This window comes from Phoca vitulina, unplaced genomic scaffold (assembly GCF_004348235.1).
Source record: "Phoca vitulina isolate PV1807 unplaced genomic scaffold, GSC_HSeal_1.0 scaffold2, whole genome shotgun sequence".
Taxonomy (NCBI): Eukaryota; Metazoa; Chordata; class Mammalia; order Carnivora; family Phocidae; genus Phoca; species Phoca vitulina.
The window spans coordinates 42185967-42203831 of NW_022589705.1; the positions used below are offsets into that span (position 1 = coordinate 42185967).

At 34.6% G+C, this 17865-nt stretch overlaps 1 pseudogene; it reads right to left on the bottom strand.

The window, feature by feature from the left end:
* Positions 1-942: 942 nt before the first annotated feature.
* LOC116626629 overlaps positions 943-17865 on the bottom strand; it is a 31250-nt pseudogene continuing 14327 nt past the window's right edge.

The following is a 17865-nucleotide window of genomic DNA, read 5'->3' on the forward strand; positions in this document are numbered from 1 at the left end:
TACAATGCTATGTCATTCCTCATCCTTCCTCATCTTAGGTTGACCCCGAAATAAGGATTTGAGTGCAAGTAGTTAGTTTATTTGAAAAATAATCTTTGAAAGCACTGGTAGGAGAATGAAGTGAGACAAGAAAGGGAAGGAAGCCAGTTCTGGCTTCATTAAATAACAGGTTACTTCCATGGCAACCTGGCACATGACCACTGGAGATGCAGGGAGACTAGGACACACTTCTGAATTATCCTGCTAAAGGAGTAAGGAGGACCAGCTCTTGATCCACTGATTCCTCCCTTGACATTGGTTGAGGGCTACTACAGGCTACACTAACTCAATACTTCCAACCTAACGTGAGCACAGATCAAGTACATTCTTGTGGTCACATCTCGGATAGAGACTCAGGTCCAGACTACAGTTTCTAACAAGAAGCTGTAAATACATCTGGGAATGGTGAGGGCCAAGAGGATATCTTTGGGACAGTGACTATGTCTACTCACTCCATTTGCTGTAGCTCAGTCATAGCTTTAAACACACTGCAAGCATTTTGGGAATACCAATTTATGTGAGAAATAGTATACATTCTGAGCTCTATTCCATTTTGCATTCCTGCACCAAGTTAATGGAATATTTTATTTTTAAACCCTACCTGTTTATTTATCACTTGTTATTATACAAGAGAAGTATCGTAATGGCTTCCTAACTGATTGACCTGCCTCTGGTCTGCACCTACTCTAATCCATCTTTTTTTTCTTTTTTTTTAATGGATCAGATATTTTTTAAAGGGTCTTTCAGCTTTACGGATTGGTTCTATCAATTTCATATGTGTCTAGGACTTGCTAAGACAGAGAAATTCAACTCAACAGCAGGCTACTGTAACACAGTGGAGTGGAGAAGAGAAGAGGGGGAACCCAGAGTCCAAGCATTTTCAAAACCTTCTTTCTCCATAACTTACCCGTTGCAGACATCATTTCCAACCATGGCATATATGACGATGTCTGGATGGTCCAACAGTTGGTTCCTAGACATAGTTTCTAGAAATCTCTCCAGGTTTTGGGAAGATGCACCATTTCTTGAAATATTCTGGTAGCCTCTGTAATTGCAGTGTAATCAAAGATAGAGTTTTCTTTAATTCCACTAATGGAGTCCAGAAACCCAGTAGCACCAAAGAGTTGGGACCAGTCGAGCTCATTGGTAAAAGGTATTGGTAAGTTAATGAAGGGTTGCAAAGACATCTGTGAAACTGTGATCCATTCGGGAGAGATGTGAAAATGAGCCCCAGCTGAGTCTCCCAGCAAAATGATTCCCCTGGGCTGTGAACCTTCACAGAACTTCTTATCATATGGAATTCCATCTTTTGGATCAACACCCCAAATGCCATTACAGTTTGAATCCTCGTGTATATCTCAGTTGTCTGGCCTTCTGCCTGGGTATGCAATCTTGTTGTCATTGCAGTCTCTCCCTCACTAGGGGTAGCCCCTCAAGGTTGGGAAAATGCTATATTTGTCTCATCGTTGAATGGCACAGAATTTTCTAGGGTTGATTTAATCCTCTGACAGATCTTGGCCTAAAATGGGAGGGAACAAACATCAGAACTACTTCTGAAATATTTCAGAGTTGGGGATTTCTTCACAATCTGTCTTGCCTTCTCTAATGTAAATTTCCATGGCTTCTTGGGAAGTGGGTAGAGATGACATAATGCTTCGCCAGTGTCCTGCTTACAAAACTCCAGTGTATGACACACCACATCAGCATTCATATCTGCGCCAAGCAGTTTTATCAGGTCCGGTCCAAACATTCTTATCACTAAATAGCAGGTGGTCTTCAAGAACAGCTTTTCTTCCAAAAGGTGGTCATTTTTCTACTTGTAGACTTGCAGTTTTGTTCTCTCAGACCTCCAATTGACTTCTCGGGTGCTCAGAATGATTTGATAACTATCTAGCTGTGTTTGAGGGACAAGACAAGCTCAGGGTCCTCCTACTCCTCTGCCATCTTAACTCCTCCCCTCTAATCCATCTTATACCTTGTTACTAGATTAACATTTCATGTCTTCCTTTATTAAGCACCTCCAGTGGTTCTTCCATGCCTATGAAGGCATGCTAAAATGTTTTAATCTAATGTACATAAAGGCTGCATTTTGTATTCTATAGAACTTTTACTTTATTATTTTGTTTAATCTTCACAATTCTGTAGATATTATTAACTTACTTTTAAGAAAATAACTAAAGAGTTTGTGATTTTTCCCCAAAGAATTTAAGTGAATTCCTTATATCTTACACTAAGAATAGGAGTTGGAATTTGAACCCAAGTGTGTTGCTATCTTCTAGGTACACTCCATTTATCCATTTTCAGTGTTTTTCTGTCCTACTATGTCCCCAACAAGGCCAAACCAGATTCCTTTGCTTATACTTGGTGCTGGAAGGCATCAGCAAGAGATAGAGGTTTCCATAGTTTTCTAAGCATAGGATACCACTGGAAACAATACATCACTTTGGTATTAATGTCCTCACATATGATTTAACATTTACTATGTATATAGACATCAGTTTGGTACTTCATAATGTGCAGGGTATATAAAAACAGTCCTTTGTGTGACACACACACACAGACACCCCAAAAATGTATAAAATGAGACTCTTTATCTCAATATTAGTTTATCTCTGTCTCAGAATAAAACCTATTTATGAGTTTCAAGACCATATCAACTTGCCAAGGAGATGGGCAAGAACGTAACTGTTTTACTGCTGTTATCTGACCAACCATCTCCAGCCTGTCAGAGAATTTGGAAAAGCCAAGAGGTAAGTTGGGAATCAAAGTATTTCTTTGACAAGAGCTATTCTGTCAGTCCCATCTCCCAACGGGTATTGGTGTAGAATGGTTGTCTTCTGACCTTAATCTTAGTGAAAGGAGCTTCAAAGAAATAACTCAGCAAGCTTGATTGTAGTCCCAGCAGTCTAGTGACACACTGAATGAGGGTCAGACTCACAAGTGAGAATTTTAAAGGGCAAAAGGCTGTAGCTAAAGCTGCCTGCTGGGCAGCTAAATGAAAAGAAGGGTATAATTGAAAATAACTGCACTCCTACTGATGGCAGATCAAAGGGGCATATTTCCTGTTCTCTACATAAGAGAAATTTGGCCAGAGTTGGTTTAGATACTGCAAAGAGGGACAAATGGAGGGGCAAGTGGACCTCAGCAGAAAGAGGCTGGGATAGTATTGCCAAATGCTTTAGAAATGAGGGAGGAATCTTGAATGGTCAGCTCAAGGAGATATGTAAATACATGTCAAGGGAAATAGAGATGAGAGAGAGTCTTAAGGAGAGAATTTCCTGAGTAACCCTTAAAAGTATCTCTAAGAGAGCTGTAAATATTTGCCACATCCTGAAGAAACTGATGCCAAATGGGCCCCATAGGTAACATATGGGAAACCTACCTTTTTTTTTTTTTCTTCTACTATAGGCAATCAACCCAAAAGGGGGGAGAGAAGCTTTAATTTTAAATAAAGTTTAGAGGCTTTATTATTTTTGTTGTTATAATGGAGTAGACAGAATTACTACTAACCTTATATTCTTTGTTTGATAAAAATGGTTTGGAAGACTTTTATTTTCTGAGTGACCAAACAAAATCAGAGATCAAGTTCTAGTGGTCAGTTTGAAGACATTTATGCTCTTATGCTCTTATGCACATTCAACATCAATAGATTCTTGAAAAAAATGGTCCTTTGTATAAAGATAACTGTCTTAAATATATTTAACCTTTAAAGAAGAAAACCAAACTAGCCTGAAAGATTATGATTTCTGACATATAATTGCATGTAAAATGGAATGAGATACATTTCAAAGTTTTTCTTTTTTTAAACGTTTCGAGAATGAGAAAATCCCATTAAATTAACAGCATTCAATTAAATCTACTTACCAGATAAATGCATATTAGTGATTTTACCATTAACACCTGAATTACAGAAAAAAGATATACCTGAATATTGAAGATAAATCTGGTATCAGAATGTTGAAACAAACTCCCTGTTGTTTCATATAGAACAAAAAATTCATAGTATATACAACCAGATAGATTAGAGATTTAATCATATAATGCCTCAAACAAAGGTTGAAAACCTCTAATCTTAAATATCAAAACTTTAAAGATCAAGACACAAGCAAAATGAATGAACTGATGAATGAATTAATCATTTAATCAATTAATTCAGACCCTGGGTAGGCAGGGAGAGAAAGGACGAAGAGAATATATTGTCCCCAAAGAAAATAATGTCACTTATTATTTATACATAAAGAAAGGCTTCTCTAAATAGGACTAGATAAAGTAAGTTGAATCCAAGTAAAAATGAAGACAGAACAATCATTAAGTAATATGGTAGATAAGGGTACAGAAAAAAAAATTATTTAAGAAATACTGGTTGGGCTAACATGGTTTAAAGTTGCACTCAGAGGGATACCTGACACTTTCATGCATTTTTAATATAATTTTCTTCAACTGGAATTTTGTATATCATTGGAAACAAATACATTGTACTCTACATACATAATCAAGAAGTGTTCTCACCACCAGCAAGGATACTGTGAAACCACCATTCTGGTTTTCCTGCCCTCAGAATCCTATCTATGGATAACAGGCCCCTAGATAGGTTTTGCTAATTAATCTTAAATATGTTACTGTCCTTGAATTTATCAGGGCCTGATTACTATTTTAATTTGCCTCTTTTGGATATGCAATCTGTAGATATTCTTTCCAAACATTCTTTCAAATACAGCCATGATGGTAGCAACAATACACAGGAAATCTGTGTAAGAGCTCATTATGAAACAAATTGAGACATTTTCAAAAATACAGTAAGAGATGAGATATGAGAATCTATATGATTGTAACTTGTTTCTGTCACTAACAATGTATTTGTCACATGACTGCAGTATCTGTTTTGAAGTGGGATGTTAAAAGAGATATGGCATACAGTGAGAAGCAATTGTCCTTATGGTAAACTCTTCCCATCACTTTCTAATGACAAGGAAATATCATTAAGGGTGAACTGTCTGGTTCACTTTCGAAAAGACTTCAATACAGAGGAAAGTGAGTTAAGAAAGATCATTCCATCTACCTCTTGCTAGAACTCCTATTAATAGTCTCTTACGGTAATTCACACCTTCGTTTCTTGAAATCATTTTTTCATATTGCAACCAGAGTGTTCTTATGAAAGCACAATGTTAATATGATACCCATTTGCTGAAATTCCTTCTGTGGCTTTTCATTACTACTAGAAAACTTTTTTTTTTTTTTAATTTAAGAAAATAAAAGATTAAATCCCATGATAAGGAGACCTGCCCAGTCTATCTTTTGTCAGTCTCCAACCTCACAATCACACTGTGTCCGGTGCTCATTCAGTCGTGAGGACTTCTTTCAGTACCGCCTCATTTTGATTACTCCTGCCATTGTTTTGCAGATTCAATTCTTTCTCTCTTGAACTCTTTTACTTTCTGTTTTGCCTAATTTATGATTATCCCTCCTTAATATTTGTCTTTGCCACAAGAATGTTTTCTTGGATAAGCTCCTCAGTTAAAAGCTGCCTGTCACACAATTCTCAGCAATATGCATTTCTTTTTTAAAGCCCTATCACAGCTTCAATTTTAACCACTCAGAGGTTTTTACTTAATGTTTATTTCCTGCCCTTTGCAAGAGGGTAAGCTCCATGAGGACAGAGGGGGAGGAAATCTGTACTTGCTCAGTGTTGTGGTGCTAGTGCTCAACTAGCTAAAATTAAGAATTCAGAGAAGAGTGATAGTTACTTTAAAATTCAAAAATCTTAGGAGACACTTAGGGTGAGGACAAATCAAAAGGCATCAGTACAATGTGTGCTTCCTACCCCTAGCGGAGCCTACAAACCTATTTGGGAAGCAAGAATTATGCACATGAAAGATTAGTTAAGTATAAAAGAGTACATTGCACAGATTAATAGCATAGTAGTGATAACATACAGTTTTAAAAAGATTGCTATTTATTTTAATGTTAAATGAATTTTATTGTATTTTATTTTATTTTAATTTATCTGACAGAGAGAGAGACAGCTAGAGAGGGAACACGAGCAGGGGCAGAGGGAGAGGGAGAAGCAGGCTTCCCGCGAGCAGGGAGCCCGATGCGGGGCTCGATCCCAGGACCCTGGGATCATGACCCGACCCGAAGGCAGACGCTCAACGACTGAGCCACCCAGGCGCCCCTTAAATGAATTTTAATATAAATTTTTTATAGTTATAAATATTTTAAATTTATAAAATATAGTTTATAAATTATATTTATATTTCAGATCTACATATTTTGAATTTTGTTTAAATAACTTGCATTAAATATATTTAATATAAATATTAATGTGTTAATATATATATTTGTTCACTCCAAAATACTCAATAGACAAAAAACTAAGGCTTAGAGAGACTAACTTCTCCAAAATCCAAAAATATTGTGACAGTAATACAAGTATATGGACAGCAAAACAAAGAGAGGTGCTCTATGGCACCAAAACTAGAATTTATAATTTCCCTGAAAATTAAAAATATAGGAGAATAAAAGCATAGTTGGCTTGTTTATGAAAGTATTTACTACATCTGGCACAGCAGATTTTTTTTACTTTTTCAATAACCTAATTGTGCTTCTTTTGAGGATTCTGAGGATTTTAAGTGAAAGAACTAGAAGATTTGCATTTTAAATACTATAGGAAAGGTGTGGAAGACAGTTTGAAAGAAGACAAGATCTGAGGATAGGAAAGTCACAGGTTTTTGTTTTTTTGTTTCGTTTAAATTACTAGACTTTAATTTTAGAGCCGTTTTAGGCTCACAGAAAGTGGAGAAGTACAGAATTCCCATATATCCACCCCTTCGGCTTCCTCTATTAACATCTTGCATTGATGTGGTACGTTTGTTAGAATTGATTAGCCAATATGATACATTATTATTACCCAAAGTCCATAGTTTTGATTAGGATTCACTCTGTAGTACACATTCTATAGGTTTTATCAAATGTATAATGTCATTCATCCTATCATACAGAATAGTTTCACTGCTTTAAAAGTACCCTGTGTTTCACCTGTTCTTCCCTCTCCACCACCCCAAATCCCTGGCAATAACTGATCTTTTTACTATTTCATTCATTCATTTAATATAATTTATAGAATATCATTCTACTTAGGTAACATTACAGGTGCTAGGGATGCAATGCTCAACAAATAGACTGGTTCCTAATTTCCATGAACTCTATTCTATTGGTGGGAGATGAGGAGAAAAAGATAAATGAAAAATACAATATTTAGAAGAGTTTAAAAATAAAATACCATTATGGGATAAAAAAATAAATGAGGGAGGAGGTACTTTTTGGAGATGTGTGACTTGAGATAAACACTAAATAATAGCAAGTGTATTCTGCAAAGTTCTTAGGCTAGTGCATTCCAGACAGAGCAAACCCAAAATACAAAGGTTCTGATACATCAGAAAGGGCTTGGCCTGTTTTAGTGCCAGAAAAATGTCTTCATGAAAAGACAAAGAAACGTTTATCACTCCAGTAGCAACAAGCACCCTCAGCACACAGACCATCTCTGTTTCCCAATAAGACTCTTGTAATTCCTCATTTTCCTGAATAGCTCACTGATAGTCAACTGTTACTAACTCTCCTTGAGCTGCTCTCATACTCTTGTGGATTTATACTCCCACCTCTCTGGCTTCTCCTGAGATCCTTTTTTTCTTTTTTCCCTCCTCTAGCATACACAAAAATGTTGAATTTCTTTTTTGGAATGAAATGTTGGCTCTTCTTTTTGTCTCTACCATCTTTCTGGAGATAATCTTATTCAAGCCCATGACTTTAAATATCATACTACTCATAAAATATTCTTGCTCAATTTTTGTTAATGAAACATACACACAGAAATTTTAACTTAAAAACTCAAGAGTCATCTTTGACTCTTTGATTCCTCCCTCTGTTTACCTTCCATATCCAACAGATTTCTAAGTTCTACATATAATATATTAAAACCTATCTCTAATCAGATCACTATTTTACAGTAGTGTAGCATTATGATTAAGAGCATGTTCTGTGATATCAAGCTTCCTGATGCCTATTCTGTCCTATCATTAATAGCATGATCTGCAGGAAGTGATCACCTCCCCAAGCTGTACCTCTTCATCAATACACTAGTTGTAGCAATTCACATATGAGATGTTTAGCATGTGCAGACCTTACACTCTTCACAGGAATTAATTGAAATGGACCTAAATGTAAAACACAAAAGTATAAACTCCTAGAAGATACATAGAAGAAAACAAAGATGACTTTGGCTATGGTTTTTTAAATATAACACCAAAGATACAGTCCATAAAAAAAAACCCTAATTGATAAACTGGACTTCATTAAATTTAAAGGAGGTACAAACTCCCAGAGGGGAAGTGAGTGGGGGTATGGGTGAAATAAAGGGTATTAAGAGGTAAACTTCCAGTCATAGAGTAAGTCACAAAGATAAAAAGTATAGCAGAGGGAATATAATCAATAATAGTGTAATAACAGTGTTTGGTAACATATGGTGACTATACTTACCATGGTGAGCACTGAGTTATGTATAGAATTGTTGAATCAATATGTTTTATGCCTAAAAAATATGTTGTATGCCTGAAAATAATATAACATTTTATGTTAGTTATACTCCAATAAAAAAAAATTATAAACTGCTCTGTGAAAGACCCTGTCGAGAGGAACGATAAGCTACAGAATGGGAGAAAATATTTACAAAATACATATCTGATTAAGGATTGTTCATCCAAAATATACAATGAACTCTTAAAATTGAACAATAAGAAAACAAACTGATTTAAAAATGAGCTAAAGGCCATAAAAGACACCTGAACAAAGAATATATGCAGACTGCAAATAAGCTTATGAGAAAATGTTCTATGTCATATGTCATCAGGGAAATGCAATTAAAACAAGATACCACTGCACAACTATTAGAATAGCCAAAATCTGGAACACTGATAACACTGCATGTGTGAGGATGTGGAGCAAGAGAAATTTTCATTTATTACTGATAGGAATGCAAGATGGTTCAGCCATTTTGGAAGGCAGTTTGACAGTTTCTTACAAAAGTAAGCATACTCTTAGCATATGATAAGATCCAGCAAATCTTGGAAGAAACCAGATGTCCTTTAGTAAATGAATGGATAAGTAAATTGTGGTACATCCAGAAAATGGAACATTAGTGAGCGCTAAAGAGGCATGAGCCATCAAACCATGAAAAGACATGGAGTAAACTTAAATTCATATTACTAAGTGGAAGAAGCCAATCTGAAAAGACTAAATACATTAATATTCCAAAAACATGACATTTCTGAAAAGGCAAAACTCTGGAGATGACAAATAAGATCAGTGGTAGAAGGCCAGAGAGATGTCTAGGGATAGAAGGCCAGTTTTAGGGGTAGAAGGCCAGAGAGATGAATAGGCAGAGCACAAAGGATTTGTAGAGCAGTGAAAACACTTGATATCATTCAATAATGATGGATAAATTGCATTATACATGTGTTCAACCTCTGAATACACAACGCCAAGAGTGTTTCCCAAGGTAAACTAGAATTTGGGTGATTATGATATTAACTTAGGTTCATTCTTGGTAGAAAAAAAAAAAAAAGTGCCATTCTGGTGAGTGATATTCATAATGATGGGGGCTATATTCTTGGGGGGGGCAGGAGTGTAGGGGTAATCTATGTACCTTCCTCTCAGTTTTGTTGTAAGCCTAATACTGCTCAAAATAAATAATAATAAGCTACAAAATAAACTTCACAAACTTCAAAGGAAAAAACATGTCTAGGCAGGATGGCACATCATAAACTCTTATTAAAGGTTAGCTATTATAATTGTTGTCACAGTCATTGTTATTATTATCACTTCATGGCCAATGCTATAACCTTGGCCCACATCACTAGGCTCATCCTCTACAACGTCACCTAACTGGTTTCTCTCCTTTCCCTGTTGCCTCTCTCCTATGCATATCTAATCAGCAGCTGGGATGATTTTTTTTCTTAATGAAATTGGAATCGTATTATTCTTTTGATTGAAAATCCTCTGTGATAGCCTTTTGCACTTAGATTGATTTTGAAAATCATTATGATCTATGATGCCGAATGCAATCTGGCCCCTGTCCATCTTCCCAACTTCAACGCTTGCTACTCTTCATCATGTCTCATTCACACCCCTTAGCTGAAAGAGGTTTTCTTTTCCTAAATCATGCAAAGCTCTTTCCCTTGATTGGCCGTCCCCATTCCTCCTGCCCATGTCAATCTTTCTGGAATATCCATACAACCACTCTTCACCTTTGTTGTTTTCTTTTCAGACTTCAGCTTAAACAACACTTTCTCAGAGAGACCTTCCCTGACCACTTAATCTGAAAAATCTCTCCCATTCTTTACTCTCACAATTTTTTTTTTCATTTCTGGCATGTATTGTACTTTCTAATTAAATACTTGACTATGTGTTACCGTCATATTACCTATTTCCCTCATGAAGACAGGGTCTATGACTATGTTGTTAATCACAGTATACCCACAGAGTTGTATATAACATTATCACATGGTCCAAGTTGAATAAAATATTTGTTAAATAAATGAAAAGTGCTCAAATACTTAATGGAAAGGATATGGAGTTTTACTAAACATTAATGGGGAAAATTAAAGGCCACATATTCTCAAATCTTTTATAAAATATTAATATTAGCTACATTTATTGCATACCTATGTCTGCCAGGCAAAGTATATAGGTTATTGTATATACCTCACAGCAAATCTGCAACTTATACACAATTATATATATTTTTCTAATTAAAAAAATGATGCTCAATTAGATTAAGTAATGTGCCAAATTGCCCAACTTGTAAACAACAGAGTTTCTAGATCTGTGAGGTTCTAGGATCTTCCTCTAACACCACAGTATGGCCATTAATGTAGATTAGACATTATGTATTCAAAGTGCCAATTTCTCTGATGAGAAACTGAGGTAAAGAGAGACAAAATGCCTTACTGAATGCCATGCAATTAGCAAATAAGAGACAAGGCTTCTGGACTTCCAATCCAAAGTGTTTTTATCTCCCCTGTGTTTAAATACAAATTGCAGTTAAAACAATAGTTAATCATTTCAGAAAATCTTAATAACTTATCTTGTTCAAGCAGGAGGTCTATAAATAATTTACACTATTGTTGAAGAGTTTTTCTTTCTTCCTTAGAGGAATTATGCCTCTTCAGTGTTTTAGGTTTTTAAAAGATGTTATATTAGCCTTTGTAATTTGACATTTTTGAAGTACCAAAAAAAAAAAAAAAATCCAAGCATATTACAAAAAATATGTGTTCTAATTGATTACTTTTTGTGTCTTTCAAATTTTCTTCATTATATTCTTTTATTACCATGTAGAAAAATACAATATTATAAAAATAGATTTCTGTATATTCAGACCCCTTTATTTGTAAACCTGAAAGCTATTCTAAAAACAGGGTGAAAAAATAATGATAAGGTAAAATAAAAGCAGGATGACAGGAAGAAGCAAGACTAAATAATTACTGAAAGATATCTAACCAGTTTTTATATGAGATCAATATTATATCTGTCTCCATAGCATATTTACATTGTTTGGAAAAGGTTATTACTTATATTTATTATAACTGGCATATTGTATGTTCTCACAAAGGTATTTTGGAAACAAAGTTTCCAAAAACCAAGTAACAACAAAACAATGTCAATAACATTTATAATAAATATATAACACTTATTAAGGAAATAATATGTGGCAAGCCCTGTGCTCTGATAATTTTTTAAAATGATCTATCTCATTTAATCTTCATAATAACCTCATACTAAAAAGAAAAGACCTTTATTATTCTTTTCACTCATGAGAAATTTGCACTTCAGAGACTTTAATTAACACTAGTGACTTCCTAGTTGGTAATGAAAGAACTATGATTCTGACCTGAATCTTCCTGGATCCCAAGTCCATAAACTTATCCAAAACAATGAAATTGAACATTAAAACAAGGCCTTTAGAAAGAGCAATATTTCTGAAAACTGTTAGAATATTCTTCAGAGGTTCCCCAGTGTGTGTTGAAGGGTTGAGAATCATTAACCTACATGAATAGCTTCTTAAGTGCTTGCAAATAGGTACAAAGTAAGTTATACAGGTTTCCTCCAAATCAAGTAAATATCATTTTATATATACTGCATCAAAGATTCATCTCAACTTCATTGAGCTGTACATGCATGGGCACTGAAGTGGGTTGGAAAGGAGGAGAGTTTCAAATAGAAGGAAAGATGGAGGGAAGAGAAAGAAAGGTGCCTTGTTAAAAATGAATATATTCAATGTGATTAAAGCTTATAGTATGATGGGTTAGTCAAACTCTCCTTCACCTGATAACCTTTGCAAAAGCATTATCATTTCTTCTCCCAGATCCCTGTCATTCAATTTTCCCATCTGTAAAATAATTCTTACCCTGAAGTAATAAATCTTACACTATAGGATTGATGTGAGAATTAGGTACATAAAATGTACTACTATTTCAGCAGAAACTTACTATATAATGGTTAAATGGCTGAAAGAAAGGGTAAATGGGAGGACATTGTAAACATGAACTTGACAGATAGGCAGGAGGAAAAGAGTGAGGAGGACAAGGAAATTCTGTCATATTAGGAGTTTGAAATTAATTCTGAACATGGCTATTATTTTAAAAATCAAAATCCTCACTGCATGAAAGAATTTATAATGAAAAACAAATGTATAATCATATTTGTGTGATTTATATAAATCACTATTCTGTATGATTTTTGTGATTTATATAAATCACTATTCTGTCATATAGTGCCAGATTTAAGATGGATTAGGGGATTCAGGAAGACAAGAGGATCCGGTAAACAATGTATACAAACTATTTCAGTAATCCGAACATGAAATTATTAGGGAAAAGAAAAAGCCAAAGCTTCAGGGATGGAAGAGAGGACTGCAACTGATATTTAGGAGGTAAAATAATAAGTTGTGATGAACAATTCCATGTGGGTATAAAAAGTAGCACTGGAGAAATCCAGGTTTCCATCTTGGGTATTATTTAACTAGATAATGGGGCTGGAGAGAAAAGAAATGAGTTAAGTTTTGTTCATGTTGAGGTTATAAAACAGTCAAGAAAGAAACAGGTGGCAAGGATAGGAAGCTGCTTCTCTTAACAGTGAATCATGGAACACTACATCAAAAACTAATGATGTAATGTATGGTGATTAACATAACATAATAAAATAAAATTTAAAAAAAAGAATGTCAGACATTTATATTTTGAAAAGAAACATCTATGATCAAAGAGAAAAATGCCTCATTCCCCATTAATACTCCTCAACACATAATAAATGCAAAGCCCAGTTCCATCAATAACATAATTCCAATGGAATAAGAAATGAAATCACACTGATTGTGTTTATATTAAATTTGTTCACCTAAATCCTATACTATTTTCCTATAAGCTAAGAAAGTTGGAGAATGAAAAACAGGAATTTATTAATGTGATTGAAGATGCAAGTTTTTGCTTTGCCCTTATGATGTAGGAAATATCTGTAATCCTTGAACTACACCATGACACAGCAACTGACTCTGCTAAATATACAAAGAGTCGATCCCTTTTCTGTTTCATAAAATATTAATGAATTTTAGTCTCTGTTCATAATGAAGTTATTCCAAGAACAATAGAATATATTTAATTCAAAAGATTAAAATGACAAATTCTGGGACACATCATTACACTATGTTTACGCTGATGAAAATTGACCTCAATATCCAGGATCCTGAGACTCTGACATGTTGAAGGGTTTGAAAACTTATGTTTTCTCAAACTAAATGAATAACTGATTACAACAGTTCATAAAAAAGCTGAGGGAAGAGCTATGAGTTTTTCATTACTCTATCAGTTAAAACTCTCTGTTGTAGATAACAGAAAATCAAATCCAAACCAGTTTAAGAAAAAAATAAGTCTTCAACAAAACAAGGTTGGGTGTAGCTTTGGAGTGGCTAAGTTCAGAATCATCTTGGTCTGGTTCTACTGAGTTGCTGCCATTCCTAAGTGCTACTCAGTTGCCCCAGATTTCTTCAGCTTTACATCAACAAACCAAGTAGACAAGAGTTTGAGTTCCTTATAGAAAATTGGTTCTCATTAACTTTGATTGACTTTACTTGGATTGGTGCCCCTCCCTAAAGAAATAATCATAGCAAGAAAGATGGAATGTGCTGATCGGCTTTCCCCAAGTCACATTCTCCAACTCTGGTAACCAGAAGAAATGAAGCCAGCTTCATCCAAAACATATGAGCTGAGGTCAGGGTAATGATGTTTCACAAAGCAAAATTGAGGACTGTTTATAGATGAAGAGTGTGTTGATACTGTACTTCAAAATATTAAATGCCCATGCAGTATAAATAACTTGGAACTGTTCCTGGCACATACCAAGGACAGAAAAAAGTTTATTTGATCAGTAAATCTTAGGAGATTCTCTAGAATTCTATACCCACTGAATTTATAAGTCAGTGCAATTCACAAGCAATAACAACACAAAGAATTTATCTTTATATGAACAAGTAATTCATTCAAGTTGATATATAAGTACAAATGAATCTGAAAAAAAAAAAGTTTACCTGTATATGATCATTAATAAGATACCATTTTCATTTATCAAATGGGCAATTTTAAAAATACTGCTGATTGGCGAGGGTAGAATGACAAGGATCTCATACACAGAAGAAAAAAGGAAAATTACTATAACATTTCTGCTGAGCAGTTGTCAATGTAAATCAAGATCCTCAATATTGCACAATAGTGAAAAATTGGAAACAATCTAAATTTCAAACAATGTTTAGGTACACTATGGTATACTCCAGTAATGGTTAATACTACAGAATCATGCCAAGTGTTTTGAAGACTATGACAATATATGGGGAAGTGTTTACGATATAAAGTGAAGCGAAGTACCAGAGACAATTTTGCATTTATTTCTCTCTATTTATATATGTTGCAAATTTTTTATATACTTATATATCTTGCATATATATGTACACACATACATTACACACACGTGTGCACACATACAGATACACACTGACAAGAAATGTACAAAATACTACTTATGGCTTTCATTAGATCATCAACGAATTGAGAAGTCTCCATATCATACTTCATATTTCAAATATCCTTCAAGAAATACAATTTACTTTTATAATTAAAAAATAATTCTTGCTCCTTCTTATACTAAGTATTAGCGACTTAGATGATCATTATCTCTTCTCTAAATCTTTACAATAACCTTCAAACCATTCTCCTCTCTCACTCCCTGCTTCTTATACATTCTCCTGAATTTTGCCACTTATCTTCTAATAACATGTATCTGTTTGTAATCCTTCCACATTTTAAAATCCTCAAGGTTGGGGTGTGTGGGTGGCTCAGTTGGTTAAGTGTTGGACTCTTAATTTTGGCTCAGGTCGTGATCTCAGGGTTGTGAGATCGAGCCCTGCGTTGGGCTTGTGCTGGGTGGGGAGCCTGCTTATCATTCTCTCTCTGTCTCTAAAAATCAATCAATCAATCAATCAATCAGTAAAATCCTCAAGGTTTTCTGGTCCTGACTGTATCAGTAATATCAGTAATCAGTGATATTGTATAAAAGGTTCCTCACAATCTGCCATCAGCAACCTCCCAGTTTCATATCCTGCTCCTGTCTGTCTATGTACCTACAACTACAGCTCCAATACTCCTACAAAAGCCAACATGCTTGGAAAACTATACAGAATTTTATCACTCTGGTTTTTGGCTTATGCCACTCGAGATCCCAAAATGTCTTTCCCCCCCCTTCCTGGCTGCCAAGGCCTCACTTGAATATTTTCTACTCTGTTAGCTTTCCCCAAATTCTCCACCCCAGGTAGACTTAATTTATCTTCTGTAAATCCAAGAGTGGCAGGTGGTATAATCATCCTGTATCCCCCATGCACAGAAGAGCAAAACACTAATAAGTATTTGTTAAGTAAATAAATAAATGAATACTTATAGTCTAAATGAAGTCACAAAATGATTTCAGAATCCAAAAGAATAATATTCCTAATTCCTTCTGAGAATTTAATTAAACTGCCCTTAGAACACAATTCCTTTTAGATATATCAACACTTGTTTCTTTTAACTGTCTATGGCATCTGTTCTCCCAACTCTTTACCTTCTTGCTTTTGATTCCTACGCCATATCCTTCTTTGTATCCCACACTCCTTCCACAGATGCACCTCAAAATATACTCATGTTCTTCTTTACCTATCTATATTTTCCTCTAAGAGAATTATATAATCTGTTTATCTATGAACCCATATCATGATAGTTCACTAATTTCATTTTATCTCTAGGTTCATATTTAAATTTTTACTTGACAAACACATATTAGTTCAGTGTCTAAAACTCACTATTGCACAGCTGACCTCATCATCACTATTCTTTTTGCAATACACATCACTTTTTCTAGCAATAAAGGCTATCAATGACAGACATCTTTCTTTTTTAGCTCTCCATCATTCCGTACCAGTAATTCTCATTTTCCCTGATGTCACTCCTATATTTTTATTTTCTGCCCATCCTTTCAAATTTCTATTTTCTAGTGCCTAAATCAAGTAGTTAGTTATCTAGTTTGTACCCTTAAAGTCCAACTTGCTTTCTCTTATTTGCCAAACCTTTTTAAAAACCACACTTATTTCTATGATTTTACATATATATATATATAAAAGTATATATATATAAATTTTCAGCAAATCTCCCCTACTTCTAAATTTGCAATTGCTTGAAAATTGAGTCTAAACTCCACGTGTACTTCCATTTTTATCTTATCAACCAGGTCTCATCACAGTAGACAGCATACAGGAAGTGCTTAATATATGTTTGATGAAATGAGTTAGTATTCACGAATTAGTTCACCTGTATTTCTATCCCCAAACCATCCATGTGTTAAATCATTAAATATCACTAGTCCTAGTGCTTGCTATACCATATATTCATAATTCATATGGGCTTTACAAAAATGAAAGATCGGCAACTATTTTGCTCCTCAACAAATGGTATTGGAGTTATTAAATCAGCTATTTTTGCTCTGACAATTCTCATGATTTTGGCCTATAAAAGGAGTGCTAAGACAAATGCCATTCAGAAAGTCAAAGGGTAGATTTTTATGAATTTGTATTTCCTTCCCCAGGGAGATGCTGTAGAACTTTTATTAGCTCTATTCTCACAAGCCTAAAGGAGTTGGTACAATCTAAATTCTTTATTCCCTCTATGGAATAATATCATCATAGAGTTACAGCCACTGTAAGTGATAGTCTATGTAATATACTTTATTTAGAAATTATTCTTAAAAGTAATAGAAACCATCTGGCTATCCACTCCCTCACTTACTTACCAGATAGCCAGATTTATGAGTTTGTGGGCTCAGGACTGCCTACATCTTATGAGTATTGAAGTAAGAGGATACATGAAGAAATACACTTTACTGACATACTATTTTGATCAGACACTGCTTCTTTAATCTTCACAGCCTTCTTAAAAGATAAATAGTAGATATATTCCAAGATATAGTCCCTGAGATAATGCAAATATACTCAGTTGGCTCCCTACCTCAGCTCAGCCCATGTTTTCAAAAAGGAGAGGGCTAATGTTCTTGTCTTTTGTTGGAAAGGGAAAGATTGATTTAGAATTGATGGTTTCATCATCACTTGGAGCTTTCTCAGTGTATCATCAATTACATGCATGGAACTTTCACTATCTTTGTTTTATGCCTTATACTATTGTGAAGATTGAATGGAAAAATATC